Raw genomic sequence first — 26,673 nt, forward strand, 5'->3', positions numbered from 1 at the left:
AACTATTAAGGATGTAGTCTCATTATCACTATGAAAAAGACAGGTAGGAGGGGTCGTCTTAAAAGCAAAAGCAGGACAGATGTAGCAGCCGATGGTTGGGTTCGGCTTGGGGATAAGAGATTTAAGCTAATATATGATAATCATTTAGGTCCCTCAAATTTACAGAAATACAAATAAGATATTTCAAAATGTGTCACTTTGGCCTGACTGGGCATTCAGTGGGATGCGTGAGAGGTTATTCAGAAAAGCATGTGTACTTGTAAAATCGGGCAAAAAAACCCAAAACAAACCAAAATACGACTAGCTGCTGAAAACAATAGATCAGACTAAAGATGGCTTACCTGGCATGAAATGCATACGCTCCACATGGGGCACCAAGGGTCATATTTTTTATGTGTGTTGAATATGTGTCTTACTGCTAAACATCTTATGTGTCTTCCATTTCTAAAGTTTCTGGTAGGACATGTAAACGCATAAGATACCTCATACCCATAGAAAAGCATCCCATTTCACGCCTCCCATTAGACTAACATAATTATAGTCTCCAAAGGCAATATATATGTACAGAAAAGGGGTTACTATACTAGATCAAGAGCAAATAATGAAAAGCAGACTAGGCAGTTTCCTCCTTTTCACACACTGTGGTAATATAGCCTTGCGGTATACTTGCTGTGTTGGGTCTATTTGTAGACTTGCATAGGTCTTTAAGGTGATACAAATAATTTAAAAGACAATTCATAAAATAATCTGAATTAAAAGAACACATTGTACCCCTTCCAGAATTTCAGGGTCTGTGTTGCAGACTACCCTCACCTCATGAAGCTCGTTTCTGCTTCATCCCGTTTTCGCGTGAAATTATGAAACTTGACAGTTTCTGAACTCAAGGGTTCCTCTTTAGATTTCTTGTGATTTTATATTCATTTATGAAATGGGACACATGACGTCTTTTCGGGAACTACTAACAAATGTTACTCCATTAAAGACACGGGAGGAATAGATTTAGATTTTTTTTCTACATGAAATATAAACCGAGCTGATGTTATACACCAAAAGTAGGTTGTGGCAATGGAAATATGAGGAGTGCTTTATAAAGTACTTGTACATTTGGTTATCGCATTTGTCCTTTTTCGATTAGTGAAAAACTCTTTGTTCGTTTTAGATTCCTCTTTGAATTTTTGTTTTTGTCACTGAAATATATTACCATTCTAAAATTACTTGTTAAAATTTGTGATCAGAAAAAGCGTTAAAGACAGTAAGTATTTCAATGGTGCTATGTCCTATTTCTTAACTATGCACTTTTTCATTTTCAAAGCCAATAGAATTTTGTTTACACCTTCACTGCGCGGTTACTGTTATGGTGTGATCTGCGGTTCAACACGCCGGTTGGAACAACATATTGTTATTGTACTACCCTCCACCCACTTATTCGATTCCAAATTACCACGTGAGTATGACAGACAAGCTAGGGCATTCTTTAGTTTGGTGTGTATCTCTGATTGGTATTTGCAGGATAGTCAACATCACTTGAACATGATCCTGAACAGACAAACGTGTGCATCATGTGTTTTAAGGCATTCATTGCTGTTCAGTGCAGTTGGTCGGAATAGTTATCTGTTAATGCGCAAGCATTGTGTTCTATCTTGACTGTAGTAAATAGTCATGGTATAAATGTTGCCACAGTTATACACCATTACTTCTAATTAAATATCCGTAACTGACAACATGTTTACAGATTTGAAGCAATTGGGTAATATTTTTTGCTCTCATTTCGATCAGTAGGACAGTTGTCAGGTTTACACCTTATTGGTAGGAGTTAACAACACCCCCCCCCCCCCCCCCCCACACACACACACACACACCTTAATTAATATCCATAAAATAATGTATGCTAAACCTATTATGAAACCTTAACACAATTACTAGAGAGCTCACAAATGTAGCTGAAAGTCAAACCATTAATTATACTGGGACCTCATATCGCTTCTTTCATGGTATCGCGGCAAATCAGTATTCCTGGTTTTACGCGCTAGACACGCCTCTTAGAGGTGATTTTGTATGTAAATCGACAGTCTGACATCAGTGTATGAAATAGCGCCTGCCCAGCGGCCTGCTGCTTGCTAGTTATATGGTGGGCTCTAACTTTATGTTAGGGCTTTCCCAGTGTGCTATTACGTTTTCCAAGAGTATATATTTGACCATGTCTTTGACTATTGGAAATATTTTGCAAATATTTCGAAAATATTTTAAAGAGATGGTAACTAGTTGATGTCCGTAGAGTTCATGATTATCAAACTGTAGCTTCTACAGATAAACCTACCCATGTATGTAACACTAAATGTGACTGGTCTAGAAAATGATTTCAACCAATGAATAATGTCATTCTTTTCTGATGGCGGTGACACTAAGTGAAATAACAGTGAGCACCAAGTTACAGTTCTATTAAATTTGCTTTTGCACATGTTTCAGTTTACATCACTACAAGTAAAGCAGTAATTACTTTCTTTTAAAACCATATCTCAATTTCCTATATATTAATTCAGGGCTGGTTGGTTACATGTTAACAAGGCCGGCAACATTTTTTAGTTATCAGCCCTGTGGGCTTTCTTTTTTTTTGTAGGAGTTCCATACACCGCTAACATCAGTAGCTTGTTTTGTTTACTTTTATTAAACTGACAGGATGTTGAATCCCAGTAACTTTCATCCAGCAGAATTATTAACATTAAACTCTGAAATCTGTTTCACCCCATCCATGAAATACCTGCTATGATATTTATGTTTTATACATGACCCATCCCACTCCATCTGAACTACGTTGTCTGCATATCCTTGTTGCCAAAAATAAAGCAGAAGTGATGTCATGAGGTGTATTTATCTCTTGGGGAATGAATTTTATTGTTTACCAACAATACAATGGAATTCTCTCCTTTGATAAATATTAATCGACTGCCATTCAAAACATATACTGTCTGATGACAGTTATTCCATTGTTAAATGTGTGTGAGCCAAGGAGTTATGAGGTTGTTATCAGGGTGTGGAGTCACCGGTGGCTTTGCGTAGTTAGCTTGCTGATGGGGTTAAACTCTTTGGCCATACGGACAAGGCATCTGGCCTCAGATTAGAATGAATGAATCACAGGGCAGGACTGAAAATAACTGATGATTGGTCACAGTGACCAAGCAACCAAACAGTCGATCACATCATTTCACATTCTAAGACGAACAATTTTTGGAACTACTGTTTTAGTGTTTGAAACACTTCATGATAGAATTATTGTTCTCTTGAGAGGGTACGAACGTCTGAAAACTTTCAAAGTCGGTCTAGCTCAACCATGCCTCTTAATAGTAGTATATTTGATACTTTGAATTATGTCTGATTTCCTACCTCATCAGCAGCTGATGGGATTGTGTATATCAAACTACTGCTTGACAAGTATAAGATGAGCCACGACCTGACAAATGACCCCAATTTGCATGTATGGGAACGCCCTCCAGAACATTCCATTTGAACGAGGGAAACAGGTTGTCGTCTAAATATTGAAAAGTCCCTAGTTTGGAGATTTACCTACAGATGTTGGTGACATATGATGCAGCCTCTTTTTATATTTTTATTGTCTTTGTTGAAAATGTAGTTTTAGATTTACATGCTAGCTTTAACTCCATCTGTGATACTCCAGATCTTTTACAGTCCTTTGATGACTGGTTATTTAGCAACTGTATCATGTATACAAATCTTTTTCGTCAATATATGGCTGAAATATTGGCAAGATGACATTAAATTTAAGCTCACCACTTGACGATATAACATCATAGAAATTGTTAGGACATGAAAACATGTTTAATTCTTGGAACTCTCACTTATAGCACTCACCATAGCAAGTGGCATCATTTTGCATTTGATGTGAAGTTTGCAAATGAAATTTGCACAAGTTTGAAAAAAAACAACTACAATGACAACAACAGAGAACCATGTTATGCTTATTTGCAATAACAACCTAAATAGGGAAATAAAAAATGATAATAACCAATTTTTTTCGAGTTTTGGTCTTTGGTAAGGAACCAGTTATCAATGGTGAGATTTCAACCAATTCAGCTAGTCCGACCATCCAGTGCCATTAGTTGCCTCTTTCAACAAGCATGGATTACAGAATATCAATTCTAACCTAGATCTTCAAGGGTTGTGCAGCAGTCAGTGAAAAAATATAGACCATGAAAAGATGTATTTGCATATTCATCCACCTGCTGTGTTACCAAGACCATATGGAGAACTTGAAAGCTCATATCAGTGAGTCACGCCATATTGTCATGCACATTGCTAGATGTAGTAGTATATCTATACACTTATGTAAATTAAAGTGTAAAGCACACTGAAAGGCTTGCATTAGGTATGTGTGTTTTTCTTTCTAAAGTGTGCACCATTGTTTACAACTGAAAAGTCTGTTAACATGATAAGTGTACACATGCAGCATGGCTTTTCAAGCAGAAACGTCTCTTATGTAATATGGCAAGCAAGCCCAAGTAGGACTCGGATTGCCTGTTTACTTACGAATAATGTTACAGAAAGGTTGACTCGATGCCCCCTTTTTAGCAGGTGATCAGGTTATAGGATTTCTACAGTTGTTAATTGGAGTGGTAGGGTGGACTAGTGGTTAAAGTGTTTGCTTATCACTATGAAGACCAGGCTTTGATTTGCCACATGGGTACAGCATGTGAAGCCCATTTCTTGTGTCCCCTCTGTGATGTTGTTGGAATAGTACTATAAGCATTGTAAACTTAAACTCACTCACTACAATTGTTGGGACATTTAGTCAAGAAATTAGTCAAATTAATGAAGATAATTCTTTGACATATTTTGCAATAAATGTCAAGGTGTATTTGCTTTGCAATTAAATTTAAAGACATGAAAAACATAACTGTTATGGTTTTGACCTTGTAGAACAGTTTATAATTTGATTCGGGTCATGGTCTCTAAGTAATTAACACCATTACAAGTCTTGTCAATGTATGAAAGATTAATACCTATATAGCCAGGTCACGTTAAGTGACTTGGCTGTTCAGCGCTTTCGGGTTGGCTGGCAGTAAATTTGCAGTACAGACGTGAAGAGGATTACCTATACGATTAGCTACATGTAAGTTGTGGCTGTTAAGTGAATTGAGACAAATATATATTGACTATATGGTAATTGGTCTGTACTAACTGTATATGCAGACAATGTATCTGTTGTTATGACAACATAAACACATCACTTGTTTGATGACATTAGAATCTATGATGAAACGTCCCCTTTCACAGAATAAAAGAAGTTGTATATGCATATAAAATGTCAATTGTCATCATTTTTCAGCATAAGCAGACCTTATCATATGATGTATTATGAAATAACACAATACATAAGATGCTCAATAAAATGCACTGAGGAAGTTTTGTTTCAAGCTTAATGATTGGTTCATGCTGTCAGTAGTAGCCAATCATATTTCAAGATCCATATTTGCCTGAGATTGGCAAGGAAATACAAAGAAAGACAAGCAATGATCTTGATGAGCCAAAACACTTTTAGGAAATATTCACCAATATTTTTGCATTTTGTACTTTCACATGAAGACCCCAAAGTATGCAGTTTGTGTTTCAAAGGAGTTGAATTTATGTCTGTCAAATGAAATTATCATTTGTCTTATATATTATTATGACCCATCAATCTGTCTGTCAAACATTTTAAGGTTTGGAAGGACATAAGGTCCTCCTCTCTTCAATAATTCCAGAATGATCCCTTGAAGATCCTGTTTAGAATTGGTCTTCCCAACCCATGCTTGTTGTAAGAGGTGATTAACGAGATTTGGTTGTCTGGCTGTCCGACTTGGTTGACACGTCATCACATCCCAATTGCGTAGACCAGTGCTCATGATGTTGATCACTGGTGTGTCTGGTCCTGACTCAGTTATTTAGAGTGCTGCCATATAGCTTGAATAATACTTAATGCTGCATGAAACGACGCACAAACAAACAATTCTGAATGGTTTTCTTCCTTCTGTCATTGTCCCAGAAAATGAACTAACCTGAAACGCCTTGTCATGTTCTTTTTGTTCATTGAATTGTTATCAAACTGATAAGAAATATGATGCAGTCAGACATTTGTTTGGCAGCCAAGCAGTGCAATATCATTCAGAAACTGAAATAACTAACCAGTGTTGAATTGGTACGTGCATTTTTTAAGTTCAGTTTTGCAAATGCCTTGATCTTTTCCTATATGAACTACTGGTGCCGTGCTCAGATTTGATATAATACATTTAGCATTATTGTAAGAATAATAAACAGAATATTGCTGGTTCGTTCATGATATCACGTTGTATTCATTCAGTATTTATGACACGAAATGTGTATATTTAGTTTTATTTCCAGTTGTCGCGTCCTTGGATTTAGGTCAGTGTGTCAGACATATAGGTACGCATGATATAAGCTTCTGTGATAATGGATTCCTTCGTTGCAAGGATACTCTGACATGTTTTGAAGATTACTGGGTCAGGCATGTGGTTGGGGGTGGGGACTGGGGGATGGAAGGGGAGCAGTTTCCCCCTTATGCGTTTCTCGAGGGGCTAAGGCCAGCGGACTGAAAATAACCCCTGGATTCTTCCCATGCTATCTCACAGGTCCCTAGAGATTTATTGCCTTTTGTTTAGGAGAGCTGATACAGGTTATTTAGACTGTATTGGGCCTGTAGCTGGTCTTTACAATGAGCTGTTTGGTAGATAATCCTGTCATAGAATACTTAGATATAATGACAGCTGTATATCAGGGAAGACTGACTGTCTTGTTTTCTTCATTAGGCCATACCATTTGTATGTCTTGTTTTGTGGATTTTTTTACCTCAATCTAAAACCAGGAGAGGGCAAAAAACATTTACAATACTAAACGTCTTTTACTTTTGGCAATTTTTGAAGTGTATATGGAGCAAAAAACAATGAAAAAGTATAATTGTTTGGCCAATGAAAGCATTAAAAGTTTCTTTTTTTAGTGGGGAAAATTTAGTTTTTTATTCTTGAAAAAAGACACCTGTCAGGATCTGTAAAACAAGAGATAAAATTGGGCTGGCCTTACTTGTGTGAATATCATTTATCTTTATTATTTTGGGTTTTTTATGTCTCGTTACAACATCATATCTAGGTTTTCCCTTGCTCATTCTGAATCATTTGTTTGTGTAAAAGAAGCATTTGGTTTGAAAATAACTATTCCGTCTGGATTTTGACTAGTTATGGACTCTTGGTTCTTTTAGTCATTAAGCATTCAGTAATTATCCTGCAAATGCTGTTGATGTACAATGTCATATTATTCAACCATGTGGTCACAAAGTGTGACCTAAGGGTATGTGAGATTCCAAGAGTGTTCTTGCTATCAATCACTGGTTTGTGTAGTTCAGACTGGATTGTTTTTAAACCACTCTGATACAGCAGGAATTTAGGTTGTGTATTGGCAAATAAATTGTGTTGCAATATATTGAGATTTTGGTACCTGTATTCTGCTATGCATTGTGTTATATTGGGAGTGTTACGGTTAAGAATTTGCCATGACAAAAGGGTGAACCCTGTGAACCAGCAAAACAGAACAAAGACAAGTCTAAGATACTTTATTATTTAAGCAAAGAGAGGAAGTTCTACAAAGTCACGAGTCAAAATCTTCTGTTTCAAGATAGTTTTTAACTTCCCTTCTGTCATCCCAACAGCATGTGCAGTTTGTAAACGATACTTAGCCAAAGTATATTGTGGCCTACCCCTTTCACCTTGGTTTTTTAAAGTTAAATACTTTGCAAATAATTGACTTAGTGTCGTGTGTTAATCTCGTTGTTTCAGGTACTGCAATCACGAATCTCTAGTTTGCCGAGCAAATCACTCGAGTCAATTTCACACATGCACCTTGCCCACCTGGCTGTTCTACCAGCAAGTGACCCCCCTCGTACAAAATAGCGAAAGGTGACAAGAAAATGATGGTCGTTTGTTAAGCAACTTTTTATTTGGGTTTCCCAAATTATGAGACACATCATCAGAGTTGGTCTGTCGATTTCATGTGGCTGTGAGAAATTGGTTTTGTTGCATTTATTAGATTTTGTGCTAGTGAGCAATTCATCGGTCTCAAATGGAATCAAACAGACTGTAACTTGGTAGATATGTGTGGCAGATCCCAAAGTGGTGCCTTTTGCTATTTACAGCTTTCTGTGATTTATTTTCTCAGTTCCATGAACACATTGTGGACTTTGTTTCTGGAGCACAACTCGCAAACCATTTCATATTTTTCAAAAGATCTTGGCAGATATATGAGACAGATCTTGAAATGGTGACTTTTTCTGATTACAGATATATGGCATTTATATTTTTCATGAATTCCATGGAAACAATTCAGACATGGTCTAAAAGCACAATAAGAAACTGCCAGATGATTTGTCCTTTCAAATATGTAGGGGCCACGGGGATATGTCATCTTCTGATGACTCTTGTTATGTTGTTATGTTGTTTAGACATAGCTAAAATATTGCTGAATGCGGTGTTAACATCTCTAACAGAATAATTTGAGTAAATTTGAGACACGTTACCTACTGCTCATGAAGACACTGCTTAACTTGAATTGTCCATTGTCAATTATTGCTGTGAAACTAGTATCAGATTTGTTTGTCTGTGTGGTCACTGACAAAGGTTACTGGCTATCAGGACACAGTTCAATCCACTGATTTCAAACCAAGGATTTTCACAATTAGTTCCATATATCCCTTAATCATGCTGAGAAGTCCTGATCAATGTGAGCTGATGTCATCAGCAATTACTGCAGAGTATTTCAGTCATGTCCTAATGAATCTTTATTGATCAAATACTCGTATCTGCTATTCCACATGTAAACAACACATGCCAGGTTGAATGGTTAGTAGGTGAGGTATGGAGTTTTGGTGTATGAGTTATTTGACAGACAGCTTGTTTTCAGAGTTAGATGCTCGTGCTGGCATTTTAATGATCTCTCATGAATCATGCTGTCTCCATTTGCTTTCCACTGAACCACTGCCCTGTTACTACTTTGAAAACTAGCATAGTGCTTCAAATGACATTGGCATTGGGGTAGCCTAGTGGTTAAATCGTTCATTTATCTTACCAAAGACCTGGGTTTGATTTCCCACATGGATACAATGTGTGAAGTACACTTCTGGTGTCCCCCGAATTGGTATTGTTGGAATATTCCTTCATGTATAAGAGTCATACTACTATACACATCCAAATGTCATCGGTACTGGATGATTCTGGTGCCATTAAGAAAAATTAGTCTTAATAGCACCAGTTATTTTCCATGGACCAAGGACTTGTATTTCATGATGTTTCAAGATTAACTTGTTAGAGAAACTTTTACTGATTTGGTTATTTCTTAAAGGTCACATCTTACAAATCCACCATCATGTATGAGTAAATGAATTATGAAAAGATGCAGATGGGACATGACTGTAATGGTCTTTCTGAAATATATTTTCACTTGACATATTTATCATCATGGTTGTTGACAAGTTTGCAGATCCTGAGGTAGAGTAGACCTTCAGCAACCCATGCTTGCCATAAAAGGCGACGGTGCTTGTCGTAAGAGGCGACTAACAGGATTGGGTGGTCAGACTCGCTGACTTGGTTGACAAATGTCATCGGTTCCCAATTGCGCAGATCGATGCTGGTGTTGTTGATCACTGGATTGTCTGGTCCAGACTCAATTATTTACAGACTGCCGCCATATAGCTGGAATATTGCTGAGTGTGGCATAAAACTAAACTCATTCACTCACTCACTCACTCACTCACTCACTCACTGATGTCTCAGGTTCAATTCCCCACATTGGTACATTGTGTGAAGCCCATGGGTCGTGGGTCACATATATAATATCAACTCGCCAGGGTCTTGTTTTTCTGTGAGAAACAGTTCTACTAAATGTTTCACAGCGAGCAATCTGGGATGTAGGTCAGGCATTGACAGAGAGGCAGACAGATATATGTAGGCCGAATGATGAACTGCAGTATAACTGTAGGTCTGTGTTTGCGTCCCATCAACACAACAACCAGGGTGCCTTTTCTCGAAAGTGTCCCAGCTAAGACAGATCCTAACTAGTTAGGACAGGAGTTATGACATCCTACTGTTGAGATAAGACTCATTCTCGAAACGATCTTATTCTTGTCCTAAGTTGACTAACAGATCCTAGCTAGGATAGCGAGCTCTTCAGCAGGTGAGATAGAAAAAAAACCTTCATCAAGTTCACCTAAATATTATCTGTAATTCACTGCATGAAAAACACATATGTAAGGGCAGCTACGGTCTCGCTTACAAGACAAATGGTGAGACTAGAAATCTCAGTAAAAGGTTTGAAAGTGGTGAAATTCACCTTTTGGTGGACTTACTTGATCCAGAAAAAAATATGATTAATTATATTTATAATAAAAATTCATACCTTGTATCTAGAAAAAAAGAGTGAACTTGTACACGAATAGATCTAAACTATTTTATCAGATATAAGTATTGTTACATGCAGTCTAAGTAAACTTAGTCTAAGTGTATTTCATTACACTCCACCACTGAGTCTAACAAAACTTAGTAGAAGGTTGTGTCAGGTAACCTTTGAGCGACCAATGACCGTCCAATTAAACGCGAGATGGTTAAATAGATTTAACCAATCGGACAACGGTTACTATTTAGAGGTCAGAGGGACTTTCAAAATATTCAGGTCACTGACACAGATCTCTCCACAAACAAAACTCTGCATATAACACAGTTATTTGACCTGCAGTATATATACGTTTTGGGGTTTCTGCTGACATGGTTACCCTTACCTAATATTTTCGCAAGATAACATCCTTGAATATTGCCAAAAACACTATTTTCAGCGACTGTTTACTCACGGTTGTCATGGTTGTACTTATGCTGTGTGCATCACCTGGAAACAAGCGTAAGCTAAATAGCATTTGGAATCGTTCGGGTACGAACCTTGTCGAGATAAAAAGTTCAAAAGGTATGTGCGTATGTCCACTTTCGCGATTCGGTAAGCTGTGTTCTGATTGGTCAGTCTCAAAGGTTACCTGACGCGACCTCCCATAAGGTTTTGTTAGACTCATTTGTGGAGTGTAACGAAAGGTACTGAGGATAAGTTTACTTAGACTGTGTTACATGTTAACATATTTTCATCACATCAAATTCATTTGTTTAACTAAGAGATCACTTTTGTCGTCAGATTTTGAATGTCTGCCAAAAAGAGAATTAAGACGTACAAAAAATAGTTCCATTTGATTGTCTTAATGATTATCATGACTTGAACTTTCATTATGCGTCATCTCACAAAGTGAAGATTCACTTAGGAAATAAACAGAAGTTACTTCCCTTATCGAGTTGGCCTTGACATGGACATTTCAGAGGAATGTGACAGAAAAGAGCGATTTTGTGCATTAAAAGGGATAGAATAGGGAAGAACAAAAACACAGACTGGTTGTAGATCTAAAGAATATGTGAATTGCATCAAGTAAGTCTTATTCACAACTGATAAATTGATGATATAAACTCAAAAAATCTTCATGAAAACTATGTGCTGTTGTAAATTCAGCTGTAATTAAGTTTTCACAAGGTAAAAATTGGTGAACAAACAAGTACCACACCATGTTGATTTCCACTGAGATGGACTTAGGACAAGTCAGAACCTATCCTAGTATTTGTCCAAAGTTAGGATATCCTAGTGCTAATATACTTTTCAAGAATAAGGTAGGACAGTCACACCCATCCTAGACTTTAGGATCAAAGTTAGGATATCTTAGGGCTAGGATCCTTTCGAGAAAAGGGGCCCTGCTTTTATATACACAGTCATTGATTTTTGAGCATGAAAGTATGGAATTTTCGTGTTTGGCTTATGTTTACCAACAGTCAAAACATGCTGCTAAAATATCAATATTGATGATTCGAAACGAGACCCAGTAATAACTATCACTTGATCATTAACAATATAAATTACAGAAAATACACTCTCATGACAATATGGTAGCTGATTACGTGACAAATAATGCTTATTTTTCAAATGTAAACAGAAAAAAGTCCAGTTAGACACACATCGTATGGCTTTGATGGTTGTTGTTATTATTTGACTATGATTTATGTTTATCAGTCATGAAGTTCATATACTATAAGGAAGGTTATATCATTATGTTCCTCTACGTGTGTTTTTGTTGAGGGTAGATGTTCATCACTGATAAATGTCCATTTACGTAGTTTTACATGTCTTGAATTTTTAGTGTCCTATTCTGTTATGCATTCGTTTGGCATCACCTTGCACTAAATTCTGTTTCAATGTAATTTAGTCAGATTGAATCTTTTTTGCGATGTAGGCATGATATGCTTCAGTCACATCTTTACTGTGCTTAAGAATAGGAATCATATGATCAGTGGGACCAGTTTTATTGATGAAGATGCTGAGAAGCTTCAATTGTTTTTGGTGTTTTTTTTGAGAATCTTTATAGATGCGTGATTATGTCAGCCATTAAACATTCAGTCATAAAACTTCCCAGAATGGATTTAAAGTTACCATATTTATGCTGAAATGACAAAAGGTTGTTTTACTGCAACAAAAACCTCCATCACTGATAAAGCTAACAGGAGGTGAGCAGTGAATATGGTTTTACACTTCTTTTATCAGTATTCCAGCAATATCACGTTGAGGCACACCAGAAATGGGTTTCTCACATTGTACCCCTGTGGGGAATTGAACCCAGTTCTTTGACATGACAAGTGAAAACATCCACCATTAGGCGACTCCACCGCCCTAATGGCACTTATGGCTCTACAGATGTTAGGAGTGCAATGTTTGTATTTTCGCATGGAAAGGAAACTCTAAACACAATGTTGAAATAAGTCTACTACTTAAGTTATGAAAAGAGATGTTAAATCCCAGGTTTTGAACAAAATTATGTGCCTGGCAGGGACTCAAGAGTCAAGAATTCTAGATAAATTCTTGCTTTATTTATTTGTACTTTTGGTTCATCACATTGTATACCTGTCTCAGTAATGAATGTGTTGATGTTGCGCATCCATCAAGATCCTCGCAGGTGCCCTTTCTCTTATGCCAGGGTTCAGAGGGCAGGATCAGAGGGCAGGGTCAGGTGGCAGGTATCTGCCTGGCTCTATTTAGACCTGCCCAGAGTTCTCACCAGTCAGGCTTATTGCTCCATGTATTCTTCTTGTCTTGCCATAATTACTCACCCTGTTGCAGTGCTGGGCAAGGGTCACTTGGATTTAGCTTACAGGGCTTATTTTGGCTAAGGTATTTCTTGTGAATGAGATCAACTTCTGTTGGGTTCGGCAACCTTTTCATTCATCACCATCATCAGTCAGGGTTAGAAATTATTGTTATTGTCAGAAGTCTTCTGAAAGGGTCAGGTAAAGTTTGGATATATGCTTAATGGAATTTGTTGTTGCCAAGTTCTGATTGTCTCATTTTAATATTGTACTCTTGCATTTTGATTTTGCAGGGTACATAACTCTTCACTGAAGAGTAGATTTTCAGGGTTCGGGAATCCTGATCACCCAAAGAGTTTCTACATGTGTATGTGCATATTTGCAGTGTCCATAGGCATGCAGTTTTATACAGACATTGAATGTGGTTGTACTTAGGGCTATTTTTAGTATTAGTATTATCAATGTGAAATGTTTTGGTTCTATGTTATGTTAGGTACTTATAAATGATAACAGAACTTATCAGTCCTATCTTTTCGTCTATTTTTAATGCTGCATTTTGTGAAGAACCGAAAGTCTATATGCATCAGGATGCAATATAACTTGCAAACCTGGTCCAGCAATGTGTATTATTCATCACATAACATCAGTGTTATTGATATGGATTTGAATGATTACAGATAATGTTCATAAACCAGTGTATATGCCGATCCTCTAGCAGATCCTTGGTCGCTCAAGAACAAAATGTGGCTAGCTGTTCTTGAAACGTTCATTGCCCTTTCTTAACACATTGGCTATGATTAAAGTTCAGAATTCTTGGGGCTATGAACATCTCAAGAATATGGGCCCTGCACATTTTTCCCCGTACTTTTCTCCCTAGCAATACCCTATTTTTGTTATCTGAAATTTGAAAACGAATGATTCAGCGGTTTCACCAACTTTTGAGTCAAGTTTTATGTCGCATCGGCTTTATTTCAGCCATAGAGCAACGAGACCAAATAAAAACATGTTTTACCTTTTAACTTGACTCAGGATTTCAGCTAGTGGGTTTAGCTGAGGGTAGCTGTACCAAGTGTACCAACCTGATTGTTGTGGACACTTTAACATCTGTTAAAGGTTTATTGATTGACCCTCAGCTGCCCACAGATTAATGATTACTCCCAGAACTCACAGTTCATTATGTTTTTTCATTCAACGTGACCATTGTTTCACTCCACCAAGATCACTCTTTTTTCATGCATTTTGAAGGAAAACGTTTGTCTGGAGAATGCAAAGAAAACTATCTTTTCACATTTCCTTTTTTGATTTCCTCATCCAGCACAAATCAGCTGGTATGAAAACTTTCGATGGTTGATATGGAAAGATAGCCTGCAACAGCTGTTGGATTAAGTAATGGAAATCTGGTGGAAATTCTGTATTGACTTATTGACTGATATTGTCCACGGTGTTGATTTAATCAGTTAGGGTCACTAATTCCAATACGTATTCAAGACAACATGATCAGTGTCCAGTATATCTGTCATGTAATAATAGACACAACTCTCTCCTTTTCCATAAACTGAACTGTCATGGAATTTGATTATTGAATTTATAAGGGCACTGATAAAACTATAAGTTCCTTGTGCTGTGTCAGTTCTTTGACATTTAGGAAGTTATGTCTCATCAAATTAGAGAAACATGGTCATCAGAAGAGTGACAAACATGGCAGATCAGAAAACAACATTGGAGAAAATTCTTTCTGAGAATATATATGGATATTCGTCATGATCGGGAGATGTCACGGTGCAAATAGTCTTATTAAAGATCATGTAGTTTAATTTATCCTTGCTGATACAAATTTTATACCTTTTCAGCAGTGTTTTTTCATGTGTTTTTTAGGAGCAGTATGCAGTCATGTGATCCAGATGACAAATGAAATGGCAAACCTTTTTGTTTCCATTTCAGCAAAATTTAAACTAAGCTGATTGTTGAAACAAGATAAACTAATAATTTTTTTTATAATTTAATTTTGATTTGTATCAGTGAATAATCTTGTGTATTTTCTTATTGTATGTGGTTAATTTGTATTGAGCCTTCTTAGATTCAGTTGAAATTATGACAGTAAATGACCAAAGAGAGGTTGAGACAGTGAAATGTGCATGAGCATCACCAAAGATGGTTTGTCCACCTGCACTAACATCAGGACAAGAACCATTATTATTAATTTACATGACAGGAAAGGGAATAAATACTTTGGCAGGTTGACTTTTCGGCAAGTCAAGAACTCATTCACACTTGCATGTTTCAAGGTAATGTTCTAGATAATTATCAAGCAGTAATCTGCAATCAGTTCATACTCATTGTGCGTCCTCTTAACCCAGCACTAATCACTGGCTTGCAAATCTGACTGCATGTCTGATAAGCATGATAGATATTAAGCCTGGAAATGCTAACTTTGTGTAGGATCTAGTCCATCTGACAGTCCCAGAAACTTTGGCCTGTCTTTGGCAGCACTGCCTGTAATGTAAACACCTTAAATGAAGGAAGTCTACATTTACCTTAGGTTTGAATGTTTTTCAAGTTATATGTTATTTGTCCATTTTTAAAGAAGTCTGTTTGAGTCAGTTGCTTGTGGTGAAGATCAGCAGACCTGGGTTAGTAAACTAGACTTCAGTAACCCATGCTTGTCATCAAAGGCAACTAACATGATGGGTCGGGTAGGATTGCTGACTTAGTTGATGTGTTCGAACCTAACTGCATAAATCAATGCTCATGTTGATGATCACTGGATTGTGTGGTCTCGATTCAGTTTTTTAATGACCATAATATTGTTGAGTGTGTCTTTAACAACAAAGCATCCAAAGCTGGTCAGTATTGTAATACGTTTCATTAGATGCAGATATACGCAGATCATGTGTATATTATGAACACCACAGAGCGCACAAGTCATTCCATTTGTGACCAGCACAGACAGCTGTGGGTTGTTTGGAAACAATAGGTAGGGAATGTTCACTTGATATTTATTGTTTGTTTGTTCATTTCCTCCTGTTAGTCTGTATTCCAGTTATAGGACCATGTTATTTCCATTTCACCCAGCTCTAAATTATCACCCATGATTTTCCTAGCGACAAATGGCATGGAAACATTTGTAGGATATCACAATTGACATCTTTTTATAGGAGAGGTGGTAGGGGTAACCCAGCGGTTAAAGCATGTGTTCGTCAGGCTGAAGACCCGGGTTCAATTCCCCACATGGGTACATGGTGTGAAGCCTATTTCCGGATCACTCACTCACCCACCCACCCACTCACCCACCACCAACCCACCCACCCACTCACCCACAACCAACCAACCAACCAACCAACCAACCAACCAACCAACCAGATGTGGGAATAACATTAAGGACGTTTAGATGATAGTCGCTGTATCTAGAATATATATGGTCTGAAAGCATGGCAGTTTTTCCATTAACTTAATTGGCTTCACTCTCCTATTTATCTCTGATCTCCACATATTTAATCCAGATGGTGCTCATGTCTCTCAGTACCTCCTTTGAAGAGCAATACAGCTTGAACATCTCAGCAACTATGCCATGCATGGAAGCTGCTGATGGCATGAGATGTCACGGTAATTTAAAAGGATTTCAGTATTATTAAGTGTGTATATGTTATTTTATGTATAAAATTTTGATAGAAGTGAATCATTCATTTTAAAATGAAGAAAGACTTGCTTCATTTTGGGCTTTAGTATTACACGAAAGGCTAGGCTGAAGGAAAAGTCCCGTGGTTCAGAGACTTGGAAACAGACTTGGTGTGGCACCAAAGTGAAGTGAAACATGTCAGATTATGGTGAAGAAACACCAGACTGTTGCAGCCAGTAGAGTCTGCTGCTTTGGTAAAAGCCATAAACATGGGCATCAGCATGTTTATCAAGTTGACAGCTTGGATATGGCAAACTGAAGAATAGGTCAAGATTAATTAAATTAGACACTCTTATGACTTACGACAATGCAGTCATGCCTTTTCATTCTTGAACCATGTCATTGAAACGGTGTTCATATCTACCATCTTATTCTTAACCATAGGAAATGTACTTATTTTGTCTTTGGCTTAACCTGCTGAATTGTTGGCAGCTTGTGTAACTGGTGTTGGTCTGCAAGTCATGATCTGTAGGAATTGACTTTTCACAGGTGGTGATCTGTTTTTTTATTTATTTATGTACCTGGAAATGTAGAATTATGGTAATGACATTTTTTTGCTTCAAACACTGTATGCCAATTGTCATACAGTTCATTATTGATTTTATGTTGCTTATGTATTGATACATAACTCATTCTAGGCATGATACAGCTGAAATTCTACAAATTTAACTTTAAAGTTTACCTTTCTCAAAATGTTTGTTGTTGCAAAAAAAATACTGGTGGACTTACTCTCCAAAACAGCATATTAATGTGGAGTAACTCCTGAGCTAACAATCCTAATCATGGGAATGAAGGGAAAAAAACAAGTAAATTATTGTCATTGTCATCCTCGATTTTTCATAACCAGTTACCTGTTGTTTACCTGAAAACACTTTCAGAATTAGCAGACAGCATTTGAAAATTTCAAAGCTTGACTTCTGACACAGAAATATGAGCTCTTTACTAATATCATACATGGTACAAAAACAAAAAATGCAATATTTGTCTATAATTTTCAGTGTGCATGCATGTGAAGAGGTCAAAGTCCAATGTTCAGGCCAGATGAGATTTTGTTGCAGACCAAATCCCTTGTAGACCTTTGTCCCCTATATCCAAGATAAAGTGTCCAAGATACTGGGAGTATTGTTTAGATGTATTAGCTGTTTTGAAAGGCATGGACAGCTGCCAACTGGTGCCACTAAGACATTGTTTAACACAGTGTAACAGAAGGTGGAGTGATTGATATGCTTGACTTGTAAGTCCCTGCAGGAGAGATTTGTAAGAAATTATTCACTTGCCTCGCCATATATGAATAAAGCTTGAGATGGAATATACCATGTACCAAGATAGTTATTTATATATACTCATGGAAATAAAGTAAAGGAACAGTTGAAAGGGCAAGTGTTTCTTTATTTTCCAGACTTCTTCACAAAATATGTATTGCATTGTTGGTGAAATTCTGGAAATGAGTAAAGGAACACTTGTACTTTCATGTGTTCCCTTATTTGTTTCCATGAGTATATATACATATAAGCTATATGCTAGGCCTCAACAGAGAGACAACTAAATTGTGTTTTGGATAAGTCAAAAACTAATGCACAAACTGGTGAAGGTCCCGGGGTAAAGTAGGCCTTCAGCAACCCATGCTTGCCATAAAAGGTGACTGTGCTTGTGGTAAGAGGCAACTAACGGGATTGGGTGGTCAGGCTCTCTGACTTGGTTGACGCATGTCATCAGTTCCCAATTGCACAGATCGATGTTTATGTTGTTGATCACTGGATTGTCTGGTCCAGACTCTATTATTTACAGACCACCGCCATATAGCTGGAATATCTGCAGAGTGCAGCGTGAAACTAAACTCACTCACTCACTCAAAAACTGATGATGGCAGTCTTCATTGAAGTTTTAAGACTTTAATGCTGCAACAGATTTTGGTGTTTCAGCTTTGCTTCAAACCAACAGATTTAATGTAAATGTCCCAGCAAGACTAGTTGTAAACTCAGAGGGCAAGTGAAATAAGCAAAAACAAGTCTTAAAAATGTTTACGGCAGATATTGCACTTGCAAATGTTAATGTTATAGTGCTGCATCAGTAGTCATATCATGATTCACATGTGTATTCAGTGAATCAAACTTGATCCCGTCATGAATGAAATTTATTATTCGTGGTCACTAGAATAGAATATTTACAGATATGTTTTAGAATGTGTTTTTACTTTGAACTAGAATGTTGTTTATCTGAGTGAGATACACCAAATGGAATATATCCAAGACAACTTATGTTATCTTATGTTATCTTGCAAAGCCCCACTTAATGCAGTGTCATTAGACTACAAGTGACATTGTACTCAATATATTGCTATATTATATCGTCCACAACACGGTTTTGCAGGTGGAGTGAAAGGGGGATAAAAATGGACTCCATCCGCCCATGCATCTGTGCACATTTGCCTTTTCAAGAGCATAACTTTTGAACTGTTCAATATTTTTTCACCGAACTTAGCACATAGAGAGATCTGTCAGTGTACTAGTGTATTTTGGTACTTTTTGAATGCTGAATTTGTGTTTTCATGGCAACAAGTTGGACTTAGACTGAATTTGGTGGGTGTGATCTTTTCTTGACCAGAACATCAAAACCACTCACTATTTGTAAACCAAACTTGGCACATAGATCTTATGATGCAATGGTGCCTTTTGGTAGTGTTGGATTTCTGAATAAATTATTCTTTTGCCTTTCAATAGCATTAATTTGGACTTAGACTGAATTGACACGATTGTTCAAATTGCTAAGTGTTCCTGCAAGGGGACTCTTTTTGACACAAGGTACTGATAACAAACAACTTTGACTAATTTATTTTCTGTGTTCCAATGTCATTTTATCAAACTGTAATTTTGTTCCATCCTGTGAAACATTAAAGTGTTATGTAGAGAGTTTACTGCAACAAAACCACCTGGGGATCATCAATATATGAAGTCAAAGCCAAGATTATACTTTCATTTCAGTCTTTGAAATTGATAGATGGGACAAAAGAAGTAATTAACCTTCTTTACCCACAATTCTGATCTTATGAATAAGATAATAGAACTATAATGTTATGTAACATTTACCAACCACATTCCCATGAAAACTGCACTACAAAATTTTAGGGAGTTCTGAAATTGGAATTCATTTGCTGGAAAAAGTTCATAAACCAAAAAGCAAAGACCAGAATGAAATGTGATTTTCATTTGATAGATGTTTTTGCCAGTGTATTGTGTATGTAGCAAGGTGCCCAGAACAAACAATGGAATATTGTTACATTGTGTTGTAGCTTAGTGTGGTCATGGACCATCTATGTTGAAAGTGCAGAAACAGTCATAAATATTGGTTTAAATGTGTTATATCTGTTTCCGATTCCATGGACCACAGCTTTTGTTTAAGAACAAACATGTCTGTTTATTGAGAAACAGGTTTGATGTGTCTGCTTCAAATATATTAGTTCATCACTTGTCCTTTTTTTTTTTGGAAGAGTTACACAATGTATGTTGTGTAAATTTCTCTGGGGAATGGGTTTGGCAAATGTTATGCTGCGATGGTTTTTTTCTAGACTTGCAGCTATTTATCATTAATGACACAGCTCATTTTGTTCGTAGACAAGGAAGAAATAGAACATGTTCCTAGTTTATTATGCTTGCTTTGAAATGCAACAAAAGTAATAGGGAGTTCTGTCGAGGACACTTGTGGAAAGGTGGGAAAGTTAACAAAGGTGCTGCAATTAACTATGTAGAGTGGCCTTGTGACGATCACCATTACAATTGATCTTCAGTAACCCATACTTGTCATAAGAAATGACTAACAGGATCGGTTGGTCTGACTTGGTTGCCACATGTCATAGTATACCAATTGCAGAGAAAAAAGCTCATGATGTTGATCATGGATTGTATGGCACAGGTTCAGTTATTTACAGACAGACACTATGTAACTAAAATGTTGCTGTGTGTGGCATAAAACTAAACTCACTCACTCAAAGGTGTCACTCACACCTCCAAACTCACTCACTCACTCAGACACTTGGTTGATTGTGTTTGACTATACTCTGGTACTGTGAGTCATTGTTGATCATTCATTGGTTTGTATAGTTCAGATTCAATTATTTACATGGCACCATGATACAGCTGCCGTGTTAAACAACAAATTATCACAACAAACCCCAACTGTTTTCATTGTAGAATTAGTATTCTTCATAAATCCTGAAGTCTGATTTTTCATTTGCTCACAAATGTTGAAATAACAATGCAAATTGAATGCAGTTTTGTGTTGTATATTGTCGCTGACTTAACCAGCTGAGTGGATTGTTAGTGTTTCATGTTTTGAGAAGCTACCCTCAAGATATAAGCCCAGACGAACGCTAGAAGATAAAACTGAAAAAAAATCATTATTTATATCTCAAGTGGTATTTGACTAACTCTCAAAAGAATTGAAGAGTGTTTGAAACTTAACCCCAGAGTTCCTTATCAGAAACAAATTCAAATATTTAAAATCTTTATTCATGCTTTCTTTGAGGGTCCAGTTTAGAAATAATCTTCAGCAATCCATGCTTGTCATAAGAGGTGACTGACAAGGGTTAGTGTTCAGGCTTGCTGACATGGTTGACACATGTCATCATATGCCATTTGTATAGATTCATGTTCATGCGGTTGATCACTGGATTGTCTGGTCCAGATTGTTATATTGCTAAATCTCTAAAGAAACTTACTCACTCATTCACAATATAACTGAAATACTGCCGAAGTGGCTTGAAATCTTAAGTCAGTAGTGTTCCTTTAAGAAATGTATAGTAAACAAATGTAGACACACGGAACCCTGATCCCAGTTGTAATGAACTTCAGCCTCAGGCACTCCCACAGCAGGGCTGCACCAGGTCATGTTACATAACAACTGTTCAAAGTCCAGAAACAGCGATGGCCAGCAAAGTGATTTAGAGAGTGACGTGCATCACTCCTCCATGGTCAAAGTTCATACCTGTTCACCTGTGGACCAGAGCGTGGCTCCTAGGTCATTCAGCTACCTAGCCGGATTTCTCACATGCTCTCATTTTCTTCCTTGAGCTTCTAACTCTGGCAGGGAAACTGTAAACAGGCTAACGGATAATACTAGGTGCTTGTTGCTGATTTATTGTGCTGGTATTGAGTACAGTGTCACAGTAAATCGGAAAGGTTTGTTTAACGTTTACTTTTTTTGTTATTTAGTTTAGCATTAGTTTAGAATTGCTATGCCATTATCTTAATGTGATATTTTGTTTAGGAGTTTAAACGTATTTGAAGGCCTTGTAAATACTGTTTGAACTTGAATCTGTTTTTTGTTGACCTTGTCTGGTTTGATTGTGATTTTGCATTTTGAATTTGTGTTAGGGATCACCATGATTTGGCAGTTTTGATTCAAAGTAATTGTTATGGAAACATTTGGGTTGTAAAAGGTATATACTGAGATTCTTGAGAAGCATTAAGAAGTTGGTGAATATTTAAGACATATATGGATGGCAACTTCTGATTTGTCGTATAACACATTTCTAGGCCTCTTCCTGCCTACCTTGGCAGGAGCTGTTTAAAGTTGTTTTGTGGGGTAGTTAATCATGTTTATTATTTTAAAAATACAATCAGCAAAGATTGTTTTTAGGGGTGTTTATTGTATAGATAGTGTATGTGATGTACTGCATAAATGAAAAGGGCAGAATCTTGAAATACCATGATTTATTTTAATGTCTGTGTGTGTAATAATGAGCATACTTGCCACTAGGACTGAAACAGTATGCTCCAGTCATGGTATGGGGTGTATTGCTTTACAAGGACTTCAGTTTGGTTCCTTTCTGTTCTGTATAGGAGATATGATCATAATGCAGAAAGTTGACAAGAGTGAGTGAGTTTAGTTTTACACCACAGTCTGGACCAGACAATCCAGTGATCAACAACATGAGCATTGATCTGTGCAATTGGGAACCGATGACATGTGTCAACCAAGTCAGCGAGCCTGACCACCCGATCTCGTTAGTCGCCTCTTACGACAAGCATAGTCGCCTTTTATGGCAAGCATGGGTTGCTGAAGGCCTATTCTACCCCTGGACCTTCAGGGGTCCAGAAAGTTGGCAAGAAGACCCAAACCTTACATTGTTTTAAAAAAATGGAACAAAAAAGCATAGCCATTGTTGTTTTGATTGTTGTTTTGAAGCTGTCATTTCATGATATAAAAATTTAAGAAAACCCCAAATACTGAATTGTGGATGTCATTACGGTATACTGAATTGAAGGCAAATTACAGCAGTTCTACTATTATTGTGGTATACCACTTTATCCCTACATTCTCCTACATTCTGCAGTGGTTAAAGTGTTTGATTCCCCACACTGGTACAATACGTGAAGGCTATTTCTGGTGTCCCTGCCATGATATTGCTGGAATATTGCTAAAAGGGGCATAAAACCACACTGACTCACTCACCCACAAGAGAGGGATCAAGGGCATTATATTTAGCACCAGTTCATCACCCCCTATGTGAAGCAGATCTTCGGGACCTTGTTTTCGTGTACTTCCCCAACCCACAGCATGTTGCATTCTGTTTAAAATGTTGCTTCAAGTGCCAAAAGATCTTCACTGCCCTGATTATTCTTTGATGTAATCTAACCATGTTTTTATGTTCTGTTGGTCTGTACATCATTTTGCCACCCATATTTCAACACCTGGTGCTATCTGCTTGTCAGCAGCTGGTAGGCCATTATTACTTCTTGAGTAATCATTGATCAGATTTCTGCAGTAACAGTGACTCGCTAAGTGTCAGGCACACACTGGTCATGTTTCATTGATAATCATGACCTGTGAGATGGATTCAGTAACGGCCACGTAACCCTAAAAGTGACTGAATAGTGTTGTTGCGTTACATCATGTACATAGCAGACTCTCAGCTTATCCTTACTCTCACACTTACATAGAGATATTACAGAAGCTTGTGGACGAAGTAGGGCTGTAACAATGCATCAGACTATCAGGGGATTGCAAATGTTGAGTCTCCGATTGCAATTAATCAATGGCAAAACCGAAAAATTATCGATGCAGCGACAGTATGTGCAACTGTCTATAGTTTTGTGATTGATTTCCGTTGATAAATGCTCAGCAAGAAATATAGGAAATACCAGATTTGTTCACTTTGATTTAGAGTTTTCCACCCTTGTTAGCTCTTATGCAAACTTGATCTGGGTTTCAAGTTTCTTCTCAGTTATCAAAAGAGACTGAGAGCGCTTCAGCTTGTTTTTATGTCATATACATTATACGTTCATTTTGGAAATGACTTCAAATGGGACAATTCAAGGAAAGAGAAAACTATTGCAGTAGACTATTGCCATTGCAGTTTTTGTATTGTTTCCCTCAATAATCTGCCCAAGGAAGAAGGCCCTGATTTGTAATAATTCTCCATGATACCCTGGTTGCATCATTGGCCCAATAATTTTATTACCTTCTTTTGCTGCCACTGCATTCTCACAGTAGCCAATCAGATAACCCAGCGCTGCTACCAAGCTTGCCAGTGTCAACAAAGATAATGTAAAGCTGTGAAGGTTTCTTCATAGCAGTACTTAGAGTTTTGGGAAATCATACAGACTAATTGACAGTTCCGAAACTTTAAAAACATATATGGAAGAACTCCTTGTAGCTCCACCATTTTCAGAGGACCTCTGCATAGTTTGCGTTGCCAGGTTTGATAGGTTAGACAACTGAAATTGCAAACTGAGTTGTGATTGGTACATTCAACGTCCCTCATAGACACCTGATCGAAAAAAAAAAAACAGTCAAGGGAGGTAATTAATTCATCAGGCTGAGCCTAGATGTGTCCAGGGTTTAGTGGAGACTTATCGAAACGTATACCCTGGAGATACCGAGGTTGGGCCTTGTGATGTGTGACCCAATTCCTGGTACCCGATCCCCAAAACATTTGTAGCTCTATGTCATTCATAAGCCTATGATAAAGTATCGAGTTACAATAGGTTGTAATTATGAATGCTTTGTGGATGATGACCCTGGAATACTACAGTATAAAACAGTGCTCACACAGTGTTCTCATAAGGTGTTAAAGTACCTATACAGACATACAAGATGGGACCCCCATGCTATTATTATATCAGTGCCATGGCATGATAGTCCAGGGACACTGTGAAAAATGGCATAAAACTCCCAGTGTTTTGGTAGGATGTTTTCTCTTAAATCAGATTGTGGCCGAGGCTCATGTTTTTGATCACTTAATTGTCTGATCCAGACTCAATTATGTATAAACCGACGCCACATTCTGTGATGTAAAACTCGCTTGTTTTTGATGTCACATTCAAACATTATATCATTGAAAATATTTGAAATGTGTTTTCTATAACATGCCCGACTTGCCTGAACCAGTAGCCATATATTTTCACAGGTCTAATTCACATAAGGGTATTCAGTGCAAAAGGTTTACAGGAAGATATAAGCGATCCTGCTGTGCTGCCAGTTTGCCCCATTTTGTAATGCATGGAGAATGATTTTAGAGGAGCTTCTTTGATGGTCTCTTCCATTGAACAAAAGTTTTCTTTGTTGTTGCCAAAACTGACAAAATGACACAAGATAAAAGTTAAAAAGAATATGCTGTGTCTGTTTCGGATTACTGAGTAAGGGTTTTAGATTATTTTCTGTTTGAACAACAGGTCTGTTGAGGAATGTTTGACTTTTGAGGTAAATCATTATGATCTTGAGTTTAATGGTCATGGAAAAATGAAGTGAAGAAAACAAATATTTTCTACACAGCCCACATATATGAGGACAGGTGGTCCATGGGTCAGCTTTATAGAAGGGCTGGAATAAACACTGAGGATGATAAACCTGATCCATATAAATGTGAAATTATATTCAATGGGTCCAGTGAATTTCTGTGGGTCAGACAGACGTTTGAAACTTACAGGACCTGATGTTCTGTTACTTTGAAACACCATTTGTGAACACTGAATATATTTGAATGTTTGACCAAAATTATTATTATTATTAAATTGTGTAAATATAATCATTTATGTAAAGAATATTGAATGACATTTTTATTCTTATGAGACCAATAGATTGCAGACACACTCATAAGTAAACATTGTTTATGTCAAGTGAGTGTAACTACAAGATTCAGTTAACACATCTCTGTTCAGAGTAGCAACATTTCAGACAAATTTGACATGACAGTGTTCAATATTGAGAGCAGCAAAGGGGTCCTTAAGCTTCAGGGGCCTCTAAGTATTATACATTTAACAAGTATATAATAAGGAGCAGTGGACCTGCATGCTTAATTTCATCACTAAAAGAGTACTGTTGGTAGCTTGAACAGAGACATTCACTTCAGACTGTTGAAGAGTTGTCTGCCCCAAATGTTCACAAAATTACATATTTGCTTGGTGTGTTTTTTCCTTCCTGAAAAGAAACTGTAGCTCATATTTGTCATGTTAGTAAGGATCTGGTTTTATTGCTTTAGCTGACTAGTGAGTGAGTGAGTGCGTTTTGTTTTACACCACACTCAGTAATATACCAGCAATATTTCCAGTTTCTGAAAGTCTGGACCAGACTATCCAGTGCTCAGCAGCATGAGCATCAGTCTGCTCAATATTGGGATGACATGTGTCAAACAGTGTGCAAGTCAATGAGCCTGACCACCCAATCCTGTTAGTCAACTCTACAACAAGCATTGGTTGCTAAAGATCAATTCTAAAGAGAACTTGATAGGTTTTAGCTGACTAAATATCTGATCTCCATACAAGACTCCAGACCCTCCCTTCCCTGTTG

At 37.2% G+C, this 26,673-nt stretch overlaps 1 protein-coding gene across 1 annotated transcript in view; it reads left to right on the forward strand.

The window, feature by feature from the left end:
* The first annotated feature begins 1,331 nt into the window (after positions 1-1,331).
* The window catches only part of LOC137283442 (long-chain-fatty-acid--CoA ligase 1-like), a 56,366-nt gene continuing 31,024 nt past the window's right edge, over positions 1,332-26,673 (forward strand). Inside the window, exon 1 of the mRNA XM_067814932.1 lies at positions 1,332-1,444. The gene's annotated coding sequence lies outside the window, so the exon portion shown is untranslated. The remainder of the gene's footprint in view (positions 1,445-26,673) is intronic.

This window comes from Haliotis asinina, chromosome 5, assembly GCF_037392515.1.
Source record: "Haliotis asinina isolate JCU_RB_2024 chromosome 5, JCU_Hal_asi_v2, whole genome shotgun sequence".
In the NCBI taxonomy this organism is placed as follows: Eukaryota; Metazoa; Mollusca; class Gastropoda; order Lepetellida; family Haliotidae; genus Haliotis; species Haliotis asinina.